Here is a 15,832-nt window from a genome sequence, read left to right as displayed (position 1 = left end):
CATTTGCTTGTCTGCCATCTTTGCCGCGAAAGCGAAAGTGAATCTTATCTTAGCTTACGGATACGATAACTCTTTTACGGAGCCGAAATTTTATAAGGTTTGAGATTTTCTAAGTATAGTGAAAGTATACTAAATTTAGAATCCATAACCAGCCGATAATTTTAAAAACCATAAAACAAAAGAAAGTCCGAAAAGATTCATTCTGACATCAAAAATCTTGAAGTAACAGACGAAGTGATCTCAAGTAAAATATGCTATATTTCGTATTCTATCTAATACATCATTTAGGCAAAAAGTAAGTACAAAGAATAAAAGCTACTATTTATAAAAGTCATGGTAAAAATCGTAAAAAATGTTATCAATAAAAAGGCAATTAAAATGTAAAATTAGCTAAGTATAAATGATCCCAAGTGACTAATGATGAATAGAAACTAATCTCGAGAGAAAGTAAACAAAGAAAAGAAGGCTACGGAAACAAATATAACTCTCTCGAGGCTTTCAGGCCACTATTCAAAATTGGTGTATGTCTTTTAATATATAAAGCCTCTTTGATGAGCAAAATACTCCAATTGGTTGCGGAGTCGATAATTTTTGTATTGTCTTTGACCAAATTGATGTAATACAATCTTTTATCCCCGCGAGTAACGTTGTCAATATCAAATAGCAACATTGTTCTTAGATAATTTATTTGGTTGCTTTCTCTTAAGTGATCAAAAAATGGCACTATCCTATTTGTTTTCGTAGCCTTCTTTTCTTTGTTTACTTTCTCTCGAGATTAGTTTCTATTCATCATTAGTCACTTGGGATCATTTATACTTAGCTAATTTTACATTTTAATTGCCTTTTTATTGATAACATTTTTTACCATGACTTTTATAAATAGTAGCTTTTATTCTTTGTACTTACTTTTTGCCTGAATGATGTATTAGATAGAATACGAAATATAGCATATTTTACTTGAGATCACTTCGTCTGTTACTTCAAGATTTTTGATGTCAGAATGAATCTTTTCGGACTTTCTTTTGTTTTATACTAAATTTCGTTACCGTAAAATTGATAAAAATCTCATTTGCATAATTCGCGCGAAAAAGAAATTTACCTGATACGAGTTAAATATCCGGGAGCCGATTTGAAATATAACTGGACCTCAAAGTGAAACTAGTGTATATGTATAAAAGTTGCGAAGCGATCGAGGCAGGTCACTCAATTCGCAAGTTGCAAGCAAAATATTTAAAGGTCACGCACTCGATCCGCAAAATCTGATAGGGTCTCAGTCTCACCAAACAAAAATGACTTATAAGTAAAAAACATTGCGTCTTTTTTTTAAGGAAGTTTTTCCACCTTAAAAAGTAAAGTAACTTTAATTTTGGTTTTTATGTTGACTCGTTTTACTTCCGGTTTTAAATTCTCGCGTTCGAAAATCGGACTTTAGAATCTTTCGAGTTTCGAATGATTCAATAAAAACAACATTTGAATCCCCCGCCATGAATAGTTTTTTCTTTGGGATAAACTTTCTCGGGGATTAAATTTCGCGGCTGGGCTATCCGCGAAATTCAAAAATTTCGCGGGGACTTAATTTCGCGGGTGGCAATATTTTCACGATTTTGTGACTTTTAGTGTCAAATCATGCATTTTGGTTGTTGAAATACACATTATTTGCGTTTCTTTGATGCCAGTAAACATTCAAATAGTATTTTTTTGACAAATTTTGAGTTTTGTTTAGAAATATTTCCCGGATGAGGCCTTTCCAATTTTCCATCGGGACTTAATTTCGCGAATTTTCGCGGATGACACTCAAATCCGCGAAATCCGCGTAATTTAATCCCCGCGAAAGTTTATCCCATTAAAGTAGAAGGCTTTCGTCCGTGAATGATTGGTGACTCAATGATAATTGTTTCATAATGATTCATTGTTTCGAAGATTTTACATGTAAAGGTTGAGTTGATGTCAAATATAGTCTTTATTTTATTTTTGCATACAATCAAAACAAAAGAATCCTTGGGGTAGCACTACCCCATTTTTAAAAGACCAGTCGGTCTGTTGCGACCTATAGTGATACAGGGATGTGAAATACTGAGGAATTTAATCTTTAATTCAAAATTCTGAGATATAATAACCATACCCAGTTAGAAATATTGTATTAAGTTGCATCACTATTTACTCAAAAACTTTAAAATTTTTAATGGTTTTGTTATTAAAATGATAACAAAACTATTAGTGGAATAAAATCCTAAAGATAAATATAAAGAAAAACTGTAATTTAAAGAAAACGTCTACAATTCTTTCAACCAGGGTTTGCTTCGACAACCAAGCTAAACCTCTAAATTTTACTGGCTGTATTTTCCAAAGTTGTGAAATCTGAATCTTAAATATGTAGGAGAAAAATGTTTCGCAGTCTTACCCTTGAGTTAGGAGCAAACTCTTCACTCATATTTTGATAACTGTCAAGATTTGTTGATAGACACATATTTTGACATTTTACAAGTCATTTTCATTTCTAACAATATTCATAAATCCTTTTTAATACAATCGTATGCTATAAGTTTCTTCAACAGTTTACTTCCCTGGCCATCAAATGCATATTTATAACAGCATGAACCAAGCATATTTTCGAGCAGCCAAGTCAACATTTCAAGAACAACGACAAACAATCAGTTCTCTTTTCCACTGAGGATAAATTCTTCCAGATTATCAATATCCATAATGTTTGACCCATTTCAAAGCATACAAAAAGTCCAAGTTCATGTTCTTGCTCACTCTTCTCTTATATTCGCCTCACAAAAAAAGTTTTTTCACCACGTATGCAGGTCATTTTTCAGCTTTCCTTTTCTGGAAATGACACAACAACTCTGTTGAGCCTGTCTTGTCAATGGAACAATAAAACATTCCCATCTTCTTTCTTCTGTTCTTTCTCTTTGCTACAGTTTCAGCAGCTTCTTTTCAACCAAGATCTTGCAGCTCTTCAAACGTTTCATTTTTATTTTTCACAAAAAAAAACAAAAGGTAAACATTCGAAATTGGAAAGATTCGAAGGTTCGAAAGTGTCTGTATTTTCATTGCTCGGGTCAATGCAGCGACTTCTTTAAAAGAGGAGCACCATATGTGTTTTTTGAACGCTTCGACCGCGCGCTGGTTTTCCGAACCAATCAGCTTCCTGATATGGGGCGCGCTTAGACCACGTGTTGGTTTTCCGTACCAATCAGCTTTCTGATATGGGGCGGGAGGGAAGAAGCCAAAAATGCACGGGAACGATGGAATGTCTTTTATATGGAAATTGCCCTGACTCGGAGATTTTCGGCGCCGTAGAGTGGTTCCTTTTCTCGACGAAACCATCCTAAATGCAATCTACCAAACCGATATTGAAACGCCTCCTACTTGGACGAAAACAACCATGATCTGAATGATAATCCACATTTAACAGACGGGAACTAAATTTTCGTTTTCGTCTTGCGCTCCCCTGGGTATATAGAATTTAAAGGTACATGCACACGATAGCAAAACTGCTTCGCTCATGTATATTCGCTTCGCAAATAGAAATCTCGCTACTGTAACAAGCCGTATATGTATAAAAGTTGCGAAGCGTTCCAGAGCCTCCTCGATTCGCAAGTTGCAAGCAAAACATTTAATGACATACAAACACTGTATATTCAACGACGCGGCATTTGTTTGATTTGTGCAGTTTTCCTTTACATTTGCTGCAGTCTTTCCGAATATCCTATCATTTACAAATTTTTTATAGTCCCTCTCTGTAAAAATGACATCTGTAGATTATCTCTCATTAAGAAAAATGAAGCTTCAACCGTTCTATTTTTCATTTTCTAGAATAAATAGCAAAAAAGTTTAAAGAAACAGCAATATACAGAATATAAGAAGATGAAAACACTAAACACACTCAGGGCATTTTGAACTTAGAAAATAAAAACAAACTGTACCCTTATAATCATCATAAAGGTTGGTGAGTCCAGTCAAAACACAGATTTGATCTGTAGCATCACGCTTCACCTTTACAAAAAGGAGGATATAATGAACCAAGGAAAATTTCATAATTTCAAAAAAGTCGTTTTGCATTATCATACAGTAATATAACTAATAATGTTAAAGAAAAAGAAAAAACTTTCAAAACAGGACAAAGCAATTCCATATTCATAATTTCCAACAGATTGCAAGGAGGGAAAAATATCTTATGGGAAACATTTTTGTAATCTAAAAGAATGCCCAAAGTGGAAGAAAACTTAAAGTTGCCAACATAAGTTTTCCATATTAGACGTCAAACGTGGAAGAAAATTTCCAAATTGACAAAAAAAGCTTTCCACGTTTAAAACACAAACACCAAGTTCAAGACAGAAGTTTCCACATTTGAAAAAGAATGCAAACAAAAATGAGAAAAGAGACTTTTTAATCTAATGTTTCCAGACCATCTAAGAAAGAAAAATAACTATTAAAAAGCAACAAAATGAAGAATGACAGACCCTAACTACCGTAAGTTGGTCTAATGTCGACTTCCGTCTTCTAATTTCGACATCCTTCTTTATAGATAGGAATAATAAAAAGGTCGAAATCACTAATAGACTAAAGATTTTTCCTCTCAACGCGCTAATTAAAGTCAATCAGCGATTCCGACCTTCCTCAGTTTCTATTGTTCCTATCTCTAAAGAAGGGCAGAAGGGTGTCGAAATTAGAAGACGGATGTCGACATTAGACCAACTTACTGTATCAAAGAACAACATATCACACATCGCCATCCACAACCCCGACAGAAAGTGACTGTACCATCCACAGATTCATTCATCATTGTTTGTCACGGGACACAGCTGTCCCACCATCGATCCCACACAAACCATATTTTAGCTCTGAACAGAAATCCACGCAAGAAAAATCTAAACATTGATAAGTGGTCAAACTTTCTAAATTTTGCTAAATCAAACCACAACTCCCGACAACAAAAATTTTTCCATGTTTTAAAGGCTTGTCAAAAGTGTGTTGACAACAAAGGTTTTCCACGTTCAAAATGCACAAAGAAAATTTCAAAGTATATACTGTAAGTTGGTGCAGAATCTGGCGGGTTTTGGGTTTACCTCGATTCAGCCGGTTTACCAGAGTGAGGCTGGAACATCGATTTTTGAGGATTACGATTTTACCAGCTTTTTAGCGATTTTTGCCTCGCTAACCCAAATCTCGCAACCTCTTTATCTTAAAGGATGATCGAAATTAGAGTTTTTCAGCGTTCCGAAAAAAATGCAAAGCAGAAATTTTTTCATCTTCACAGGATCGATTGTCAACAACAAAATACATCTTTTGGTCTTTGGGTTTGTTTCTGACGTTTTTTCTTCAAAGAATATCGATCACTTTCCTTTTCCCCATGAGCGCGCGAGAAAAAAATGATTAGCTCGCATTCTCGCGCGGGCGAATAAAGATGAGGCGGCATTAGTTTCCGCCCTATTTTGCGCCCACCATAGAATGGTCCAAATACGGGGGTATTCCAAATGATAAACGATGTCGTTCTGTGAGTGTTTTATTTTCTGATAGATACAAATAGTATATTGAATACTATTAACTTATTTATTTAAATATTTTTGAGCCCAAATTTAAATATCTGGTTAAATAAAAAACAAATGACAGCAGTTCTGTTTTTCCCTCAAACCCCCGGGAAAAGTTTTTTTGCCGACTTAGCTATTTTACAAATTTCGGAAAAGAACTCCCATAGGAATTCCGATTCATAACCCGATTGGTTCATTTCAGAACGGCTTCAAGAAAGTCATAATGGCAGATAATTTTAAAAGTTTCTCTGAGTAAATGTGTGTAATTTATTGATGTTGGATGGCTTGTTGATTCTTTAAAGAAAAAAGATAACAGGTATAGCTTTTTCTAATCCTGGAATATCGAGGTTCCAGCTACACTGCCAGATGAGTTCACCTCCGTTCTCCTTGGTTCCCCCTGGTTCACCTTTTTCTAATTCAGTTAAGTCAATATTGCAGAAGAAGAAGATTTTGATCTAAGGTTGAGTGAAAACTAACCTAACCTAAGTCAGTGAAAATTACAAAATTGTCCTTTTTTTGCAAGAAATTGGCATCTCTCATTCCAACCATCAAAATGGAAACAAAACATTCGATTCAGGAAAGAATGATAAGTACACTACAACATAAGCCATTTCTTGTGACAATCATACAAAAATCTTGATCCAATTCAACTCATTAATAGCATGAACACCAAAGACAACAAAGTAAAAGAGAATAGCAACAACCTAATTTTGCCGTCATGTTTGTTTTGATTTTTGAAAAAGCATAATGGCATCACTTTCGCTTTATAATAGATTCAAATAATAAAAATTTACTATAACGGAGGTAATTTGTTTTATCATTTCCCTGGATGTTCTTCACGTTTGTTATCTCCTAAATATTGACATCATGGGTCACGGAGGGTTGACCCGTTCTTCGTATCATTCTGACGTATACGTCAAATTTGATATAACGGAGGTAATTTATATCAAATTTCCTCCATTATCCTTCATATTTTATCCCCTAAATATTTTGTTGTCGCGCGACTCGGAGATATGAAACGTTTTTCCCCTCTCCCTGCCTTATAGAGAGTCGAAAGGATAGATAGTTAAAGGTACGCACACACGATAGCAAAACTGCTTCGCTCATGTACATTCGCTTCGCAATAATAGTGAAGCTTCTTCCCGCCAAACACAGCATCTCTGGTTGTAGCAGGTTGGAACCAAATTTCAGCTGAGCGTCTTTAACTTCTTAACTTATAACTTTTAGAGGCTTATTAAATCGTAACAGATAACAGAAAATGGTTACACGAAGCTTTGATTTCGAAGGTGAGTAGATATGATAGAAATACCCGTTTATTCTCAGCAATCTGTAGACTATTGGGCTATAAGTATTAAGTTATACTACAGCTGGGTATTGACAAACTTTTTTCACCAACCCCCTTGAAAATTTCGAATAAAAAATCTAAGGTGTAGACCCTTTTGAAAGTAAAATTTTGAAAAAAGGGGCTGCGAAAAAACTATTGATGCTAGTTTTTGAAGAGAGACCACATTGATCCTGGGTCTGTAATAAACCTTCAAATACGACTCCCTGCCCCGATTCCCCAGACAGTCAGGCACATCCTGGCAAATGAACGGGGTGAGCATTTGCATGGGGTATTCGTCACCCAGTGTAAATGAGATAGGACGTCTCAGGCTAAAAGCGTGAAAATGAATAAAAATGAACTTCAAACTGAAAACGGGAAAATAGGAAGAAAACTGGGAACTTTATTTTTTCGTTAAAAGTTTCTTCAATCTTCGAAGACATGGAGAAAAAAAATACATCTATGCAGTTCTTTGAAATGAAGCAAAATATTTCCAAACCAGTTCAATTGCGTGGGGTATTCATTGCTATTACATCACTTTTGTTTTCGACCCCTTGCATTTGCCACCAATCGCAAGTGAAAAATACCCCGTTCATTTGCCAGGATGTGCCTGACTGCCAGACTCCAGAGATTTTCTTGTTCCGTGCCCGGGGATTTTAGACGGGCTTCGATTTCACAATCTCTATTCTGCCCGCTTTCACGCGAACTTAGTCGATCGCGCAACATCCGTGCATTAACTTGCAAACACACGTTCACTTATTCTGCCTTGCGGGGTTCCCTTATCTGGCTGCGTGGTTTGTTTGTCCCGGCTATAGAAATATTTTTTTCGTTCCCCGCCCCAAACATTTGCCCCATATTGCCCCATTAGTGTTGCGAGCTCGATCCCATAAAACCATATTTTACTTGCGACCACACGTCCACTTATGCGCCCGTGCAGTTCACTTATCTCGCTGCGCGGTTTGTTTGTCAGGGAATATAAATTTTTTTTCGTTCCCTGGACATTTGCCCCATCTTGCCCAGTGTTGCAAGCTCAATCCCATAAAACCATATTTTAGCTATGAACAGAAATCCCCGTTAGAAAAAATCAAAACATTGATAAGTGGTCAAACTTTCTAAATAACTTTGCTCAATCAAAACACGGGAAAACATCATGCGACGTATGACCACAACTCCCGCTCGCTTCAATCAAGAATTTGGTCACATGATCTGCCAACAAAAATCGACCAATGAAATCGTTTGTTTATAGCACAATAAGGCCTTGTTCATCAGTGTTCATATTATGCACGTAATAATGTGAGCAAAAACCGGGGTTTGCAGAAATTTTACACACAGGATTTTTTTGTTGATTTTTTCCCGCACCTGAAAATTAGCGAAAAATATGATGCAGGCAGGTGATACGAAAAGAACAATTTTTCGCTGGCCGCCAAATCCACGAGGGAAACGTATATAAAACCGTGTAATATCTTCTTTTGTAAAAAAACAAGAACTTTCTTCTGAAATTTCCTCTAATAAGAGCATAATCACCAATTTTGAATGGTTCCTAGACAAGATTTTTTTCTATCTTCCAGAGACTGGCGTCACAGTGGAATTAAAATACCAAGACGGGATTGTTTCTAAAGGAGAGGCTGCCACCTATGTAATTCGCCGTATTGTTGGTAGCTTAACTGACTACCCATCAGATGAGTTTAACCATACCACAGGACAATTGGTAAGTTTTGAAAAAAATCAAAAATTTCAATTTTGGCTATTATGTTTTTTATAAGTTTTGCAATAATATTTTATGTTAATATCGTCAACATCTTACTGAAATTCAAAATGTCAGCAAAATCTGAGACAACAAGTTCACACATTGAAAGTTCTTAAAAAAATGGCTCTTAAATTAACACTGATTTCTAAATATGTTCCACATTTTCAAATTTTAGCATCTCGACTGATGCGAGCGATTTAGAAAAAGATCAGATGGTGTTTGCACTATACAAACTAGAGGATCCCATGAGATATTATCCAGCCATGGTAACATCTGTCAAATCAAACAAGAGTAAGTATAATATTAATATTAACCTTCTTTACAAACTGTGAAAAAAGTAAAAACCTGCAAAAAAAGCTCCTCTTCTTTGTTTTTCTCTTTCAACCTTCTTTTCAAAACCTTTCCACTCAAGACATTGTACATTTGTTCCATACACCCACTTATCCCCAGACCCCCTACCTGTTTATTAGATTCGCAAGAGTAAAAACGATGAAAGTAAGCCATTTTCAGTTTCCATTGATGTTTATGATATATCAAAATCTTTGCCAAAAATAAATTTTATTCAGAAAAGAAGGAAGAAAAGAAAGATACACAGAAATCAAAGAAAAAGGAAACACAGAAAGCAAAAACGAGAAAGAACAAAGCAGAATCCCCAAAAGAGAAAAAACAGAGGAAGAAAATGACACCAAAAGATAAAAGTACACTTCCTCATAATCTTTGTACTTTCTACATAAGATGTATCAAATACATAGTAGACAAGAATAACGTTCTTTCTCAAAATTGGTTGCGAATTTTGTTCTGTCATCATTTAGACCAGAGTCTACTCATTTCTACTTCTCTGATAATTTTTGATGACATTGGAAAATCAAGGCTCAGACCCCATAAAATGTGGCCTAGCTTGGTGTGTAAAACCCCATTACTTTGACCACTGAATCATGGTGTCCAGAGCTGCCAACCCTTCTCCTGTAGGGGGCTCAAACTTTGTCAACGTTTTCAACACGAAAAACTTGGATTTTTAGGACAAAACTAAATGCTAAAACCAATATTAATTAACTTAAAATGTGTTCTTAGATGTAATTGTGCAGTTGTAATTGTGTAATGACGAAGCAGCAAGCATTAGCCTAAACAGCACTCAAGAAGATGAGGATGCTTTTTGGCAGCCCAAGTCGCTGCTAAATTGGAACAAATTAGAAAATTCAAAGGTACAGTTTAAATCTAAATTAAGTTGTTATAACCAAACAAGCATCATGTATGGCCAGTATGACATGTTTAATAATAATGGGGAAATTCAGCTTGAGGAGTTCCCTTGATAATGTGGGGGGGGGTAGCGATGTTCAAATAATCTCCTTAAACCAAATAGAATTGATGATCCAACAAGTGCTACACCAAATAGAATGATGGGGCAGGAGGGATGAGGGTGAGGTTCATCTTGAAAGGGGGTAAACGCATTATCAAAGTTCTTTGAAGTTCAGTGCAACATGCCTCAACAACACAAGAAAAAAGTACATGTTTCATGGTTTCTTGTTTGTTGCATGAGGCAGGGGGTCTAGCATTTAGTACAATACATTATGCCTACTTGACTGCTTTTTGGCAAAAAAGTTAGTAACACCACCACCCTTTTACACTTTGTACAGTTAGTACTAACATACTTTGGGGTCAAATTTACATACATCACCCTTGAAAATAGCTTTTTGACCATTACAAAAACAATAAAACACTAACTGCTGCTACTGCTGCTACTACTGCTACTTCTAGTTCTACTAAAATATTATAGTGTCTCTCATTTCTCGACCTTCTAGAAAAAGCTGCCCTAGCAAGACAGCCAATGCCAGGTAATTATCTGCTATTAGTATTCAGATTTTTCCCATTGTAAATGGGACAATACTATTTATTGCCAGGAAATTGGCCATTTGTTTTTTTATTATCCAATTCTTGCTGACTTTATCTAAAATTTAGTTGTTCACATCTGCTGCAACTTTAGTCAAAAGAAAACTCTGGCCACATAAGGACACAGTTTGCAGGTCACAGGTTGCAGGTCACAGGTTACAGGTTATCAAAATACAGACTATAAAAGTATTATAGAATTGTTATTTTATATGAATACATAACATCATAACAACACACATAACATGTTTCTACAAACATGGTAGTATATCGTATGATCATATTATGCAGATATTGCAAAATCACAATCCAAAAAATGCGTTCAAAATGATATTGTTGGCAATATTTTATTTTTTGTAAAAGTTTTCCTTCTAAATGGCATAGATTGCAATTGACCTATCATCGCTGACCTGGGACCTGTGTCCTGTGACTTGCATTTCGAACCAACTGTAAAGTCCAGCTTATATTATGTTTTAGGTGTTTTTTTGCAAAATGATCAACAAACAAGCAATACATCAAATATAGATGATCAACCAGCAAGCGTTTTACCAAATAGAATTGATTATCCAAAAGGTGCTACAGCAAACAGAATTGATCATCCAATAAGCGCTACACCAAATAGAATTGATCATCCAAAAAGCGCTACACCAAATAGAATTGATCATCCAAAAAGTGCTACACCAATTAGAATCGATCAACCAAAAAGTGCTACACCAAATAGAATTGATCATCCAAAAAGTGCTACACCAATTAGAATTGATCAACCAAAAAGTTCTACACCAAATAGAATCGATCATCCAACAAGCGCTACACCAAATAGAATTGATCAACCAACAAGTGCTACACCAAATAGAGATGATCAACCAGCAAGCGTTTCACCAAATAGAATTGATTATCCAAAAGGTGCTACACCAAACAAAATTGATCAACCAAAAGGTTCTACACCAACTAGAATTGATCAACCTAGAATTGATCAACCAACAAGTGCTACATCAAATAGAATTGATCATCCAACAAATGCTACACCAAATAGAATTGATCAACCAACAAGTGCTGATTCGCCAGGTAAATTGTTTTAAATAATCTCAGTTTTAGTTTTCTGCCAGTTTCACTAAACTATAACTTGTGAAAAAGTGCAATATTGCCGACAAAATTAAGAGGATAAAACCGTCAAAACCTTTATTTTTATAAAATTTTTACAATTGATTCTTTGTTCCGTAGATAAAATATCACAATATTTCATTATTTAGAGTACCCATTTCCAGCAAGAAAACCAAAAGATAATCAAGTTGACTTCACCAAAATTCAACAAGCTGGTAAGACAACTTATAGCAGTGTATTTTGTTCGGAAGAGCTATTATTATTTTGCAGCATCAGTTTGGAGAACTCAGATACACGTTTTTTATATAAGCATATCCAGGCTTAAATCTTGCAAAAACTTAGGCATGGCCTAAGCATATGCCCCCTGTAGGAAATTGTATGTGTTTCTTTTTCCCTCTTCAGAAGAAATAATTATTAAACAAAAAGAGAAAGACAATCTAAAAACTGCACAGGCTGCATAATCCAAACTGAAAACCTATAACTCAATAGGTAATTTTCTGCTTGATATTTTGAAATATTTTTTCATGTTAGTTCCCTTATATAATTAAGCTGCTTCAGAAAAGTTATTTGGTAGTTTTGGCAAAACTTTGAGAACATTTGACATCTAACAATTTCAATTTCAAGTTAAATTTTCCAGCCAATTGCTAAAATTGTATTTCCTCTGGGAAAACTTTTTAAGTCATCCGATCCAGGTTATATTTCCACCAAAATTTTGTCATCCTTTTTATGGTTATAGAACAGTTATGGAGAAAATTTTTCAAGATCAAGTCACAAACAGGTGAATAAATAAGTTAAATATTAAACTTTTAAGGCTCTATACAATCTTGTTTTGTTGTGATGCTGTATAATGCAAAAAATGTTCAGAGTGCTGGAAAAAAGAATCTGATCTCTTTCATCTGAGACAGCAGCTAGAAGAAAGTGAGTTCTTTGCTTCTTTCAACTCAACAGAAAGTGCATTTTTTAGGTCACCGATAAACCAGTTATCAGGCGCAAGCTCGTACAATACAGAAATATTTTACTCGTTCCGAATATTTAGGCTCAGAAAATATTATGCAAAAAAATTTGGAGCTCGTAGAATATTTCTTGTATTGTACTCACAACTTTTTTAAAACGTAAAACTTTGTGCTGAACCTTTTTACCTCCTTTGTCATATTATGCACATTAAGTTGGTGTGCTCATAAAAAAATTAAATGGAAAATGGAAGAATTCTCATGAAAAACTTTATATTTATATATAATTATCGTGTTTGGGCAACTAGATAATACATGGCATGGACCAGGGGTTTAGGTCCCCTAAGAAAATAGGTACCCCCTGAATTTTAGGTACCCCAAGCAACAGACGTTAGTAGGTACTCCCTGTGATTGTTACCCCCTGTGACTTGAGTATATGTCAAGAAATGATAAAAGATAGATTAGATAAAAGCAAGATATATTATATAGTTCCCCAGCCCCCAGACCTTACTGTATAAAAGTTAGGTACCCATAGAGAAATTAAAAAAAAAAATCCTTCCCCCAGCCTTTTTCAGGAAAGTTTTGATTGTAGCCCCCCTGGGGTTCATGCCATGTAATAACAGTAAAGATTATAAAAGAACTACCAAAACATCAAATTTAGACCTTTTATATGACTTTCACTCTTATATAAGCTAAGTACACATTAAGTACAACCCATATTAAATGATTTATGAGGATTTTTTGTTTCATATTTTTACTATTCTCTACGTATTTGTTTTTATTTCCTTTTTTCTATCAAGAAAGACTTCAAAGTTTTTTATTCATATTGCTTTTCTAGAGGAACAAGTGCTTGCTGATAGAGACGAGACAATAAGAATGCAGTCGGTAAAGTTATAAGCAGGTTGTAAATTTTAAATTTATAAGATGTTAGAAAGAGTTAGGAGTACAAGTTTCTTACATAGTTAAAAAAGTATTTTTACTAGATAATTCATTCTGAAAATTAAATTGTTTGAGAGGTATAATTAAATTCTGACAGCTGTGTAATTAATTCAGATAATTCAGAATACTTCCAATGGAGATGGAAAATAATACACAGGTTTCAAATTAAACTACCTGCCCGAAAAATATCAAGTAAACATAGAGAGCGAAAGGCGGAAATGCTTGATTTTTTTTCATGCAAATTACATGGGATTAAAGAAAAAGCTACGCAAAAATTTAATTTGAAATCCGTGTATTGTTATATTATGATAGCATATCCGTGATTACACATTATTTTTATTTCTATGTAGAATGCAATTATCACCAATTCCAACGAAATTGAAAGGCTGCGGGGTCTTATCCAAAGCCAGGCAACAAATACAGTATGTACATATATATACTACTGCTAATATTGCTGCTACTACTGCTACTTCTACTATTTCTACTAAATTATTATTACTAGATACTACTCATGAAATTTTTTCGGATACAGCAGTCTACTTTTGAATAGAGAGTTTAAATGCTGAATTTAAAATAATATATATATTATTACTGTTGATCTTGAAATAATATTTACCGTTTTTTGCAATTGTTCTGTATCAAATTTGATAGTCAAGGTAATTTTTATTTTAATCTCAGAGCACAAAGAAAGTGGAACTATTTCGGGACACAGGAGTGTTTGTACGACCGCGCACTGCCTGCAAGGCCTTGCTCAAGAAAATGGCGAACAATTGTGTGCCATATTTCCTTCGAAGGTAACTTCTTCAAATTTTCTCGTTCCCCTGTTTATTAGGCACCTGAGAGTACCACATTACACAGTACACTTCAATTATTACATTACAATAATTACAATTGAATTATATCAGACAAAAACACAGATAAAAACAAATAAGAAATAAATGAACAAGAAAATCTGAAATTTGGGAATTAATTTTTCTGACTGGCCAAACAACACCCACATCAGGGCCATTCTCTTAGCACATTTTAGATGCAATCACTGGTAGGTCTTTTAATTGGATTATCTTGGTAGATAACGAAAATATTGATTTAGTAAACAAAATGGTTATGGTTATTATCTTCTCAAATTAACATGCTTTGAACTTTCCTGTTTTTTGGAGAAGGAGGTCAAACCCTAAGTTTTACCATAATAATTTCAAATTCTTTTTCAGCGTTCTGCAAAGTCAACTGCAAGGTACGCCTACCCAAGGCTGATGGTGGTGGACTTGTTGATATTGATGAAAAGTGGATGAATACCTTCATCACACGCACAGTGACTAGTGCAAAAAGATATATCAAAGACCCAGAATTAGATTGGCCAGTCAATCCTGAGTGGATGGACGATGAAATGCCTTCAAACTAATTTTTCCACTTTTAAATTGTTTTTGAAACAGCTTACTAAGCGAACTAATTTTCGTGGTAACTAATTTTCGTGTTTTCGGGTTTGTTTGGTGCTTTGGGTTTAAAAAAAATCTAAACATCTAAAAATCTGAAAACCCATAAAAAACCGGCAGGTCCAAAATGCATAAAACATAATGCATATTGCATAATGCATAATGCATAATATTTGAAAAATGTCAATTTTAGAGGATATAATAAGGAGAATTTGAAAGATACTACTTTCAACGAAACAAATATACCATTTTCTACCAGAAAATAAAGGATATAAAGCTGTAAATTTGAATTTGGATGATGAAGAAAATTCATGATCCACTGAAAATGCTTGTCGCCATTTTGATTTTCATAGTTGTAATTTACAGAACGTAGCATAGTGTAGAAAAAACACGAAAATATCTCCTCCGTATATTATTTTCTAACTCGAAAACGTAAATTTTATAGCAAGATCTTTATTCTTTTCGAACAATTGCTAATTAATAAATTTTAACGGGTTTTCCCTTTTACAAAGCATTAACCATGTGAATGCTTTTTGTTAGATAAGCCAATATCCAGCCAATATAAATTAAAGATCTTCATGAAGTTCATGCGAAAGCTAAAGAAAATAGACTTCGAATCTTTTTACATTCAATGTTTATGTGTTTACCTTTTTTTGAGAAAGACGAAGGGGGAACCTTTCTGATCTGTTGCATGCATCTTCTTACTATTTATGCTGACGGAAAACCCTTTGTTGTTATGATTCGAATGTTTTCTCTTTCGTTCGAATTCGAAAAGTAAATATAATTTCTGGGGAAATCCCCTGATTGGAGGTTTTCGCGGTTTTTAGCCTGTACAAAGGAGAGTTTTAGAAAATATAAAATCGTTCTGTAAATTACACAATACTAATATGCATTATGCAATATGCATTATGTTTTGTGCATTT

The 15,832-nt window shown here is 34.5% G+C and overlaps 2 long non-coding RNA genes across 2 annotated transcripts; both read left to right on the top strand.

The window, feature by feature from the left end:
• The first annotated feature begins 8,834 nt into the window (after positions 1–8,834).
• Positions 8,835–11,045, top strand: LOC136802023 (uncharacterized). Its single transcript, XR_010845944.1, has 3 exons — positions 8,835–8,896; positions 10,405–10,437; positions 10,967–11,045. It is a non-coding gene; the product is annotated as an uncharacterized lncRNA (long non-coding RNA).
• Positions 11,046–12,446: 1,401 nt separating this feature from the next.
• On the top strand, positions 12,447–14,256 carry LOC136802022 (uncharacterized). Its single transcript, XR_010845943.1, has 3 exons — positions 12,447–12,508; positions 13,830–13,901; positions 14,158–14,256. It is a non-coding gene; the product is annotated as an uncharacterized lncRNA (long non-coding RNA).
• The last annotated feature ends 1,576 nt before the right edge of the window (positions 14,257–15,832 follow it).

The sequence above is a fragment of the Clytia hemisphaerica genome, unplaced genomic scaffold, assembly GCF_902728285.1.
Source record: "Clytia hemisphaerica strain Z4C2 unplaced genomic scaffold, Clytia hemisphaerica genome assembly, whole genome shotgun sequence".
NCBI classification, from domain to species: Eukaryota; Metazoa; Cnidaria; class Hydrozoa; order Leptothecata; family Clytiidae; genus Clytia; species Clytia hemisphaerica.
This window is presented reverse-complemented; position numbering and strand designations above follow the sequence as displayed.